Genomic DNA, 13262 nt, shown 5'->3' on the forward strand with positions numbered 1-13262 from the left:
AAACCACAGGCTGGAGAGATGAAACAGGCTGTGCAGACATGACGGGAGGTGGATCACAGTAGGCAGGGAGAATCACGATGAGGGGATGAGGCTGAAATGCAATGTGCAGCCTGGTGCTGTGGGAAGGAACACAGATGCAAATGTGGAGCACATTGGTTACCTCAGTGCAGTCAGGCCAGAGCCACTTCACAGCCACATGCAAACTGGCCTGGCCTGTCAGGCGCAGACTACAGGGGCAGATGCTGGCACAGCTTTCAGTGTGGTAGAATGATCATTTCCAGCCAAAACGATAAATAGCATGTGTGATGTTAACGTTCCTTCTTTGGGTTTAGAAACCCAAGCAGGGGTGCATGACCACCCCTCACATTTAACAGACATAGGGCCTGAAAAGTTCCCTAAAGGAATATTTTGTGCTAAGGTTTGGGGAAAAGGAAGTGTGACATTTTATTTAACTGAACAGAAACTCGAACCAAAGACAATTCAATTGAACTCACTTCAGCATTGCATACTCAAAACTCTGGTTTTACAGGTTTGAGCTAGAGCCAAGCTGCTCCTTCCCAGTCAGTGCAGTTTAGTATTTAAAACAGCACAGGGAAGGAATGAGTGAAATCCATCCTATCAAAGAAGAAATATTAACTTTCTCTTTTTCTTTTACCTTTAAAAATATTGACTCCCGGAAAACATGTCCTAATGATCTTGCTTCGGTTTTTAAATTATTTATCTAGGTTTCATGGCTGTCCTCTGTGTCTCTATATCTATTTTATTGTATGTTCCTCCATTAGTCTCCCTAAATATAGCCCATAGACTTCCCCTCTCATTCCTACCTCATTTTCTCAACCCCTACCTCCTCTTATATTCAGGACTTAACCAAATCATTTCACAAGACCAATAATACTTACGCTCTGTGGATATTGGAAATATTGCAGTGTTAACTTCCATGCACTTTTCTCCTTAGTTTTCTAAGTTGAATTAATGCTATTCCTAATTTGATTCCATTGATCCATGTGTCTGGTTTTATGTCAATATCGTATTGTTTTTATTACTATAGTGCTGTAGGACAATTTGAGATCAGGGATGATGACACCCCTATCTTTTATTGTTCAGAATTATTTTTAGTCTCTGGTTTCTTTGTGTTTCCTTATGAAGCCTAAAATTGGCCTTTCAAGTGCTATGAAGAATTATGTTGACATTTTGAAGGGGCATTGCTTTGAATTCGTAGATTGCTTCTTGTAAAGTAGCCATTTTTACTATGTCAATTTAACTGCTCTGTGAGCATGGAAGTTTTTCCTGTCTTCAGATATCTTCTTCAACTTCATTCTTCAGTGTCTTTTGTTATGTAGACTTCCACTTAATTGGTCAGAGTTTCCCAATTTCTTGTTCTTGTTTTTTCTTAGTTGTTTTTGGTTTTTATATAGAAAGGCTGCTGATTTTTATGTAGTAATTTTGTATCCTACTACTTTGCTGAAAATTTCCTGATTGAGTTTTTAGAGCCACTTAAGTATGTCATTAAATGATATGTAAATAAAGACACTTTGACTTCTTCCTTTTCAATTTGTTTTGATATCCTTGAGTAATCTTACCACTCTTGTTAAGACTTCAAGTACTATACTGAGTAGGTATGGAAAGAGTAAACAATTAAGTAGAATTTCTTTGAGTTTCTCTCTATTTAAGTAGAGTTGGGCTTTCTGCCAACCACCTTTATTATGCTGAGGCATGTCCCTTGTAATCCTAATCTTTCCAGATCTTTGATTATGAAGGTGCCAAGGACTAGCCTCAATTTGAGAGGGGTTCTGAGAGAAGGGATTTCTGAAAACAAATGACTCAAAGTCAAATAGTGGGTTAAGAATTGGCAGCCTATGTTCTTCTTGACATGGCTCTCTAGATAGCTCTCTGTAGAAAGCGCTTGGCTCTGTAGTTTGCTCAAGACAGCTTTTTAGACTGATCTCCCTCCCCCTCCCCTCCCCCTCCCCTCCCCCTCCCCTCCCCTCCCCTCCCCCTTCCCTCCCCTTCCCTCTGTCCTCTGTGTGTGCAAGTATGTGTGTGTGTGTGTGTGTGTGTGTGTGTGTGTGTGTGTGTGTGTTGTGCTCTACTCTAGACAGGTTTTTCTTGTTATTCTAAGGAACTCTCTCATTAAGATAACTAGATTTCTGCTTATAAAAGTTCCTAAAGCTCTCTGGATAGCTCATGAGTTTTCCAACCAAAGTTGGAAAAGCTGCCATAAAAAATTTTTGAATCTCCTGACCAAGTCATAAATCCTGTTAGAAAAATTCTAGAAGTATTTCTTGGGTTTTCCAGTCAAAATCAAAAAGCCAGAAAAAAGTTCTAAAAGAGCTATATTAGCTCTCAAAGCAGTTCTCTCTGGGTAGCTGCTAGAATACATTCTAAAAGAGCTATGTTGACTCTCTAAGTAATTCTTGGGATTTCCCACCAAGGTCAGAAATTCTATTAGAAAAAAATCTAAAAGAGCTATGAAAAATTTTTAAAAGAGTTCTGTTCACTTTCTGTGGATTTTCTGACTTCTATTGCTTTTTGCTAGCTCACCTCATGCAGGCTGAAAGCCCAGGTTTTTATTTACATATCAATTCAGTTATTGATTCCAGGTTCCCTTTTGTTTATTCTAAGAGTCAGCATTCCATGACCCCAGCTCTTTGATTCTTAGGAGACAACAAAACAAATGCAGAGACCTGCCTGCCTCTGTTAACCATGGATGATAAACTAGCTGGGTGGGACCCTGCCCTGAAATTACCATTTCTTCCACACTTGGCCTAAACTTACTCAGTTCTAGGTGAACCCTGAATTTTTTTTATTGATATTAACCATTTTGAGGTGAGATTATTGTGGTTTTGATGTCTTCCAGCTATATATCATATAACATATTTGAACAATGCCTATTCAGATAACTTACAAATTTTAATATCATTATTTTTATTATTATCGATTTTCCAATTCCATCCTAGAACTCTATGTAAGATACTCTTTTTTAAGATAGTTTTAAAGTATTTCCCCCTGTGAAACCAGTGGGAAGTTACCCTGCTTGATTCCCTCTGCTAGGCAGAAGGTTCTCCATGTGATATAATTTCCTTTATGTCCTGGCTTTCAAGCTTCAGTCTCGCCACATATTTTACTCCTATATTTCTTACATCTTTTGCCCATATCTTACCCAAAATCCACTGCCAGGTTTGATTTATGTTCTTCATAAACATCAAAAAACTTTTATTGGCTTCGTGACATTAAAAACTGAGAAAATGCATATGTGACAAGGACAACTTACTCTTTAGAGTTACCTATTGTTTTAGTATTTATTTGATTTTACGTATTGGCCTTTGTGTGTGTGTGTGTGTGTGTGTGTGTGTGTGTGTGTGTGTGTGTACCAGAAGACAGCTTGAAGGAGTTAGGATTCTATTCTATTCCTCTACCATGTGGATCCTGGGGAGTCAAACTCCAGTTGGTAGGCTATTGTATCAACCCTTTTTTCTCTGAGTAGACCAGAGTTAATCATTTTCAACATGTGAAATCTGAATTTTTACATGAAGTATATGATTATTTTATAATTTACCTTTGAAAAATGCTTACAAGATGATAACAATTACATTAATATTTATTACAAAGTCACAAATATATTCCAGTTGGCACTATTGTTCTTTAAAGATATAACTCCAGCTTAATTTTTTCTGTAGAGGTGGGATTTGAACCTGTAAGTTTTCGCACAGGAGTCCAACCTCTTAACCACTATACCATACTGCCTTTTTTTTAGCTTAATATTTTTTAATTATGTGCTTGTACAAGTGCCTGCACTGGACAAAAGTGAATGTCAAATTCTAGAGCTGGAGTTGTGTGTGACTGTGAGACTCTAACTTGGGTACTGGATCTGAACTCCAGTCTTCCAGAAGAGAAATATTGTCTTTTCAGCACTGAAATGATTCTTTTTTTTTTTTATGAACTTGTATGAGTCTTGAACGCACTTGCTCATTTTATTTATTTTATGTATGTTAGTACACTGTAGCTGTCCTCAGACACACCAGAAGAGGGTACTGGATCCCATCACAGATGGGTGTGAGCCACCATGTGGTTGCTGGGAATTGAACTCAGGACCTCTGGAAGAGCTCTTAAACACTGAGCTATCTACAGTCCATGATTATTCTTTTTAAAAAATGTATTGATAATGTCTACTTCACAGACTACAGGTTTAAATAGAGTAATCTTAAATGCAATGTGTTTATTTAAAAACAGCTTAGAAATAAAACTAAAATGATGCACTGCGTGAAGCCCTATTGTGGTAACGAGACACATTTTCTCTGTGGCATGAATGTGGAGGTCAGAGCTGAGTTTGTGATTGACACCAGTGTACATGAGGGCCAGCTGGCACCCAACATCTTTGCTTCTGCAATGAACACGGAAACAGGATTTGGGAACTCATATCAACAAGTTTTGAGGACATTCGCAATGAACAGATGACAGTGGAACCTTGGCATGATTCATATGGAAGTCTTGAAGCTACTGAGTTTGCCAGTCAGGACAAAGTCAGTTTGGCTGAGGTCTAGCAGACTGCACTGAGATCAGGACACAATTCTGATCTTCTCTGAATACTGAGGAGAAATTTATTTCTAAGACATTGCTATGATGAGATCAACCACTGATGTCATCTCATTGTTCCAATGTAGAGAAGTAAAGATTGTTACAGTCTTTCTGCTTTTGCTAAGGGAGCAGAGCAGAGACTTAGTCAGATTAGCCAGTAGCTAACAGCTCATGAGGCCCACCTGTGCTAGGCAAAAACTACAAGGTGATGAACATGGACTAGCTTAGGCTGAAACACAGCCAATTAGAGCAAAACTCTTCACCTATTCATTTCTTGTATTTATAAAAATATTACACTTCTACAATTTATTAATTTGTAGATAACTACTAAAGACATAAATAGGCTATTCAATACATTGTAAAGTCCTCCCCAGGTATCAGCACCGTGGGCAACAATGCTTAGAAATGCATTTCACTTTTAGGAAAGAAATAAAATAGAAGGTTTTTTTCTTTACCCATTTCTTCTGTTTTCTTCCCAATCTCAGGAGAGAAGTGGGTATCTATAGATACTTTCTAGGGTCAGGAACCTGCTTTAGCTCTGTGGAGAGGTGCTTTGGGATGCTTGACAGTAATGATACTGGTGGCCTCCACACTGAACCACCCAGTCTGAGTTCCCAGGCATTTCAGGGACAGTTGTGTGCGGCTGAATCATTTAGTGTTTGCTGTGGGGTTGTTAAGTACTTTCTGAAAGCTGGCCCTGGTCAGTGTTTGTACTCTGGGTATATTCTGGAGCTGTCCCACCTGTGTTTGTAAGTAGCTAGCTCCTCTGGCTGGCTGACCCAACTCTTTTGAAAAGGTATCATGTCTGACTGAATAGTGCAACTTCTATGGTTTATATGTGACTACTTTTGAAAGCAAATTCTGCTTCCATGGGATGGAATGTGTTTTTTAAAAAAAACCTAATTATCTAAGAAAACGAATTTAGTTTCTTTCCACTGCATATGGAAGACGTATTCTTGGGGTTTATACCTGCGTGGACTTTGAGTATTTCAAACAGTACTGTGTATCTTCTTTTTTTCAAATCAACTCAGTTTGCTTTTTAATTTTTGTGTGATGGTTTTGCCTGTATGAATGTCTGTACCGTTTGTGGGCAGTGCTAACAGAGATCAGAAGAAGGTGTCTGATCCTCTGGAACTGGAGCTTCAGACAGCCACTACGTGGGTGCTTGGTGCTGAACCTGGGTCTTCTGGAAGAGCAGCCAGTGCTCTTAACTGTTGATCCATTTCTTCATCCCATTTCTTTCTCTTTTATTTTAAAATACCCATGTTTGGCTTTGTGGAATGGGAGGCTCTGAAATAACAGCTTCTAAATTCTTTCCACCTATCAGGCCAAACCTCGCAAACCATTATTCCAGCTGGCTTAGTGGGGATGTTTTAAAGATACCCAGAGTCCTAGTTCTCCTTTCTACTGTTGTGATAAAACACCATGCCCCAAGGCAACTTGGGGTGAGAGAGGGCTTATATCACATCACATCTTACAGTTCATCGTGAAGGGGAGTCTGTGCAGAAACCCAGGGCATGAACCTGGAGGAAGGACCTGACGCAGAGGCTAGAGAGGAGCATTGCCTACACGCTTGAAAATATCTGGCAGAGGCATAGGATCCAGTTCATCTGAAGATGACATTGTTTTTAACAATTGCAGTCACTCCCTTAAAGTTATGGTTGATTCAATGCCTGGATATTGTCAGTTATTTCTTTGAATTCCCAATTACACATTTCTATCCTGAACTGTATGGCCTGGCATCAATTAAAGCTTTATTTATCTATTTTTTGGAGGTGGCAAGTGTATGCCACAGTGCATGTGTACAGGTCATAGGTTAACTTATAAGAGTCATTTCTCTCTCTCTCTCTCTCTCTCTCTCTCTCTCTCTCTCTCTCTCTCTCTCTCTCTTTACTACGTGGGTCTTGGGAATCAAACTTAAGTTTTCAGCCCTGATGCCCAGCACCTTCACCTGTTGAGCCATGTTGATTGTCCCATACAATGAAGTTCTTTACAAAACCTTAGGTATTCAACGTGGTTTGTTAGATTCACAGTCAATACATTGTGGTATGATCTTAGTTCTTTTGCAAGTCCCAAATCATAATTTTCTACCTGTTTTCCAGTTTCGTGTTCTTGTGAAAAACAGCTATTGTAACTGATGAGGGCTGACCCTGACAGTATTTTATGAGTAGTATTTCTGATGACTGGCTCAGGGAACAGTTTTTTTTTTGTTTGTTTGTTTTTTTTTTTTTTTGGTCTAGTTTTGTTTTGATAGAGATTTTCTTTCATACATTCAAATATAAAAGAAAGATTGTCATTTTTTCTGACCATTTTCATCCTATTGGCATGATTAATTTTCTTCATACATTTATCATCTCTCACATTTCTTTCAAAAATAGTACTATCTTTTTACTTCCTGTCTAGCCGAAAACTTCATGGAATCATCACTTTTGCATGAAATACACTCTAGTAGTCAATCAGACCCCATCTGTACTATAGAGTTCATCTTTGAAAAACAGCAGAACAGTTGTTAGTTGAAATGAATTTTTTTCTTCAATATCTTTAGATACATTTGAAAAATTTGCCTTCCCTCTTGCAGCTACACTAGGGACAGTTGTGTTGTCATTAAATGAGGCTTCTCTTCAAGATCATGGAAATTTGTGATGTATGGCAAGAAGAAATCTGTCAAGGAAGCATTGTTTCACTCTAAGGGATATTTGCCATCTATGTCTCTTCTCTCTGAGGAGGGTGGCCCTGTAAGGCTGGGTGCAGAGACAACATGCAGGGCTGGCCTTAAAGGAAAGCAGGGGCTGAGTGGGACAGAGGACTGAAGCCCTGCCATCCACTCACACATTATCTGTCCATGCTGCTTTTACCTTGTTCCTTTTTAGATTCCTGTTACTGCATTTTTCCATTCTTGAAACAAATATTGTTTTGTCATTTATTTCCTGACAAGTTTTAATTTACTAAACAAAAGTTACTTTCATGTGCTCATAGAATACGTGCATGAGAGATTGGAGAACATTACCTAAGGAATTTGTTGCCTCTTGACGGTATGTGGGCACACATGGCACTATTTGAAAAGATGAAGGTAGAAATCATTTGAAGGCAACTTCAAACGTATCTCTGTGGGTGACATTATGGTTGAGCTCAGATGTAAGTCTTCAGCAGAGTGTCTGGATGTGTCCTTTACTTGAAGTGTTCATGCCCTTGGTTTGGAGGTTAATTGAAGAACAGATACAATGTTTTCTCAGGTCATTAAATATTCACCAATTAATTTTTGTAAAACTAAGTATTTACTATCAAAATTTAACTACATGCTAAGTGAATAATTTATTATTATTATTATTATTATTATTATTATTATTATTATTGCTTTTGTTTTTGGTAACATGGTCTTCCTATGTAGTTCAACCTCTAGAGCTCAGGCATCACAAGCACCTACATTACAATGTCTGTCCCAGAGTGTAGGTTTTAACTCTTTAAACCCAACATATATGCAATGCTTGTTTTTCTTTAAAAATGTGTCTATTGTCGAATGTGTCTAAAAACATAATTATGTTTTTCAAAGAAAGGTCTGCAATCCACAGTTCATCTTACCCCACACACATACCACATATTCTTTTTAAGTGGTTTTTCGTGTGTTCTTTATTGCAACGCATCTTCCACTTTCTTCATCTCTTAAGACATTTGCAAACTCAAGAGTAAAATTCATACCCCTTCATAAAATGTCCACAGCTGGAGTTTTATTTGAAGATTCATCATAATTAGAGTCAAGTTAAGCATTTCTAGGGACAGTTTTATCTAGAGACAGTGCTCCATAGGCATGGGGTGGGGGGGGGAGGTTAGTAATCTCTCATGAGGCCTATTTGTATAGATTTTCAGAGTTCTTTTGACTCTAAGTGAAAATTTTCTATACCATGTTCTTGGATCAGAAAAGAATTTTTGTTTAAAATATTCTTGAGATTAGGCAAAAATTATTTTACTACAAAAATGGTTGTTTTTATTAAGAGCTGTAGTTCTAACTTTGAAATGAGCACTGAACATCAACACTAGTTTCAAACTACCAGCATGTCCTTAAGTCTGGAGCAGATCACTGAATAAATATTTCAAAATACCGTCATAGTCATCAGCAAGTGTGATTTAAAAAAAAGCACTGATGTGGAAAAGGGTAAGGTACAGGGAGGCAATCAGGAAACAGCACAATTCTTAATCATCTAAAGGTCATCCTGGCACTGAAATCAGAATATTTACCCAAGGAATCAAGAAGGATTCCTTGTGACATGGTGGCGAATTTCCACAGGTTCATGTGAGGGCCAATGACCAGGATGTGGAGAAGGACAATGAGTTGCCTTATGCACTTCAGGGGAGCCTGCCACTGTGTTCAGAAGCATCTTTTCTCTGTCCTTGAGAAAGTCTCATATACTGAACATGTGTTCTACAGCTGCTGTCTCTGCTGAGAGGTGTTTGGATCATGTGTATTTTCACCTTAGCCAATGGATTCACTGATGGATTCATAGCTACCTGGACTACTAGGTGGGATGTGTTGGAGGAAGTAGTCATTGGGTTTGTGTCTTTGAAGGGTCTACCATGTGCCCAGGGCCTTCCTTCTGCTTCCCTTCTGTATCCTAGACTATGTATTCTCCCTGCTGATCCTTTTGGTCACTTAGGCCCAAAGCACTAGAGCTAGCTGACCTTGACCCTAACCCTTTGAAACTGTTAGCCAGTGTAAATCTGTCTGTTACATTAGAAACAATTACAAAAAACAGTAAATGCATAAGAAAAAAACTTGCCGGGGGAGGGTGGTAATGTGGGGGCAAGGATGGTTAGGGAAACACCCATAGAGAAGGGGAGGGGGAGGGGTTACAGGGATGTTGGCCCTGAAACCAGGAAAGGGAATAACAATCAAATGTAAATAAGAAATACCCAAGTTAATAAAGATGGGATGTGGGGGAGGAAAAAGAAAAAAGAAAACACTTGCAAGGTAGATGATGATGGGTTGAGGAAAGACAGTAGATTGATCTGAAGGAAATTTTCTCAATTCTTAGGATTTCATGGTAGACTAATCTTTTATTTAGGACAGGACTTTCCTGACTCTCAAACAATGCACTAGGACCTGGAGCTTTGGGGAGGAACGACTGTGAAATTTCACTGCAGAAACTGTCTTGAAGTTTACTTGGACAGCTGAGTGGTGACTGCTTTCCTGTGGAGCCTTTGCATTCTCCTGGAAAGGGGCAGCTCATTTGTATGTCCAATTTCTGCCGACCGCATGACCCTTGAGACTAAGTGAATGTTTCACCACTCAGCATTACAACAAATATTTGAGTGTTTACATACCAATGGCCAAATTTTCCAACTTTTATACTATCTGCTTTGTGGACAAAAAAAAAAAAAGAATTAAATCTTTGTGCTTATACCCAGAGTCAGCACGAGATGCAACAATTTTGGGAGTGATTCATCCCGCTTTACACAACAAGTATAGATTCTGGCCTCACATTCATTTGCAATGGGCTATACATGTGTTTCTAGGGTCTCTATATCAAGACATGAAAGACCAAATTAGTAGTTACAAATATATAGTTAACAATTACATAGACCAAATATATCGTTACAAATATGTCAGACAATACTAAGGCATTCCTATAGCTGAGCACCAACAGGTCTTTCCTCAGTTAACTCTCCATGTTGAATTCCTGCCTATCTTCCCTTTCTCTGTCTATTTAATGTCATAAAACACAGGCTTGGTGTCTACTTCTAAGACATTATCCAGATCCTGCCTAGTCCTTGCTCTGGTAGATGTAGGCTACCTCATGAATACCTTTAGCAACATTCTCTATCTTCATTTCTGGCCTAACCCTTAATTTAAATTTGTGTGAATCCTGCTTCATCACCCGTCCATCTAGTCAAGCTTCAGTCACGCATTTATCAAGCATGTACCTAGTGTAATGGACACAGAACGTTCACAATGCTGTTAATGAGCAATACAATATATTCCACCTCACTGTGATCAACCAATGAAATCACCACGGCATGAATTACTTAGAGTATAAGAGTGAAAATAATCAAGTTGACATTGTATAGAGAAGATAAAAAACCGACAAGCAAATTATGAAGTAGATAAGCAAATGTCAGGTAATTCTAAGCACTGCATGAAACCTGCTCTAACCTGGGGTGACTAGTTTGGAAGCCATTGAAGCTTATTTGGAGAGGTGACATTTAAGCAGGCATTAAATAGTAACAATGTGTGACAAAAGTTAAACAGTAACAAATATTGGGTGTGTGCTAGGTCTCTTAGGAATCCTCCAATCTTTACTTTTTTTCCAATTTTTTTTCTTGTATTGGATAGTTTCTTTATTGTACATTTTAAATGTTATCCCCTTTCCCCATTTCCCCTCTGGAAAAACCCCATCCCATCCCTCCACCCCCTGCCTCCATGAGGGTGCTCCCTCACCAACCCACCCACTCCCTTCTGCCTCACCGTCCTGCCATTCCCCTACACTGGGATATCGAGCCTTCCTAGGACCAAGAGCTTCTCCTCCCATTGATGCTTGACAAGGCCCATTCCCTGCTACATATGCGACTGGAGCCAAGGATTGCTCCATGTGTACTCTTTGGTTGGTGGTTTAGTCTCTGGGAGCTCTGGGGTATCTGATCGTTGATATTGTTGTTCTTCCTATGCGGTTGCAAATCCCCTCAGTTACCTCAGTCCTTTCTCTAATTCCTCCATTGGGGACCCCGTTTTCTGTCCAATGATTGGCTGCAAGGATCCGCCTCTATTTGTCAGGCTCTGGCAGAGCCTCTTAGCAGCTACATCAGCTATATCAGGCGCCTGCCAGCCTGCACCTTTTGGCATCCCCAATACTGACTGGGTTTGGTGACTGCATGTGGGATGGATCCCCATGTGAGGCAGTCTCTGGATGGCCTTTCCTTCAGTCTCTGCTCCACACTTTCTTTTGTTTTTCCTTCTGTGAGTATTTTCTTCTCCCTTCTAAGAAGCACTGAAGCATCCCAACTTTTGTCTTCCTTCTTGAGTTTCATGTGGTGTGTAAATTGTATCTAGGGTGTTCTAGGCATTTGTGCTAATATCCACTTAATAGTGACTACATATCATGTGTATTCTTTTGTGATTGGGTTCCCTCACTCAGGATGATATTTTCTAGTTCCATCCATTTGCCTAAGAATTTCATGAAGTCATTGGTTTTTTGTATGTTTGTTTGTTTTTTGGTGTTTTTTAAAATCTTTATTAACTTGGGTATTTCTTATTTACATTTTGATTGTTATCCAACTTTCCCGGTTTCCAAGCAAACATCCCCCTAGCCCCTCCCCCTCCCCTTCTAGATAGGTGTTCCCCTTCCCGTCCTCCCCCCATTACCACCCTCCCCCCAACAATCACGTTCACTGGGGTTCAGTCTTGGCAGGACCAAGGGCTTCCCCTTCCACTGGTGCCCTTACCAGGCTATTCATTGCTACCTATGAGGTTGGAGCCCAGGGTCAGTCCATGTATAGTCTTTGGGTGGTGGCTTAGTCCCTGGAAGCTCTGGTTGGTTGGCAGTGTTGGTCAGATGGGGTCTCGAGCCCCTTCAATCTCTTTCAGTTCTTTCTCTGATTCCTTCAACGGTGGTCCCGATCTCAGTTCAGTGGTTTGCTGCTGGCATTCGCCTATGTATTTGCTATATTCTGGCTGTGTCTCTCAGGAAAGATCTACATCCAGTACCTATCAGCCTGCACCTCTTTGCTTCATCTATCTTATCTAGTTTGGTGGCTGTATATGTATGGGCCACATGTGGGGCAGGCTCTGAATGGGTATTCCTTCAGCCTCTATTCTAAACTTTGCCTCCCTATACCCTCCTGAGTGTATTCTTGTTCCCCTTTTAAAGAAAGAGTGAAGCATTCGCATTTTGGTCATCCTTCTTGAGTTTCATGTTTTCTTAACATCTAGGGTAATTCAAGCATTTGGGCTAATAGCCACTTATCAATGAGTGCATACCATGTGTGTTTTTCTGTCATTGGGTTACCTCACTCAGGATGGTATTTTCCACTTCCATCCGTTTGCCTATGAATTTCATAAAGTCTTTGTTTTTGATAGCTGAGTAATATTCCATTGTGTAGATGTACCACATTTTCTGTATTCATTCCTCTGTTGAAGGGCATCTGGGTTCTTTCCAGCTTCTGGCTATTATAAATAAGGCTGCGATGAACATAGTGGAGCACGTGTCTTTTTTATATATTGGGGCATCTTTTGGGTATATGCCCAAGAGAGGTATAGCTGGATCCTCAGGCAGTTCAATGTCCAATTTTCTGAGGAACCTCCAGACTGATTTCCAGAATGGTTGTACCAGTCTGCAATCCCACCAACAATGGAGGAGTGTTCCTCTTTCTCCGCATCCTCGCCAGCATCTGCTGTCACCTGAGTTTTTGATCTTAGCCATTCTCACTGGTGTGAGGTGAAATCTCAGGGTTGTTTTGATTTGCATTTCCCTTATGACTAAAGATGTTGAACATTTCTTTAGGTGTTTTTCAGCCATTCAGCATTCCTCAGCTGTGAATAGTTTGTTTAGCTCTGAACCCCATTTTTTAATAGGATTATTTGTCTCCCTGCGGTCTAACTTTGTGAGTTTTTTGTATATTTTGGACATAAGCCCTCTATCAGTTGTAGGATTGGTAAAGATCTTTTTCCAATCTGTTGGTTGCCGTTTTGTCCTAACAAC

Source organism: Rattus norvegicus, chromosome 7, assembly GCF_036323735.1.
Source record: "Rattus norvegicus strain BN/NHsdMcwi chromosome 7, GRCr8, whole genome shotgun sequence".
In the NCBI taxonomy this organism is placed as follows: Eukaryota; Metazoa; Chordata; class Mammalia; order Rodentia; family Muridae; genus Rattus; species Rattus norvegicus.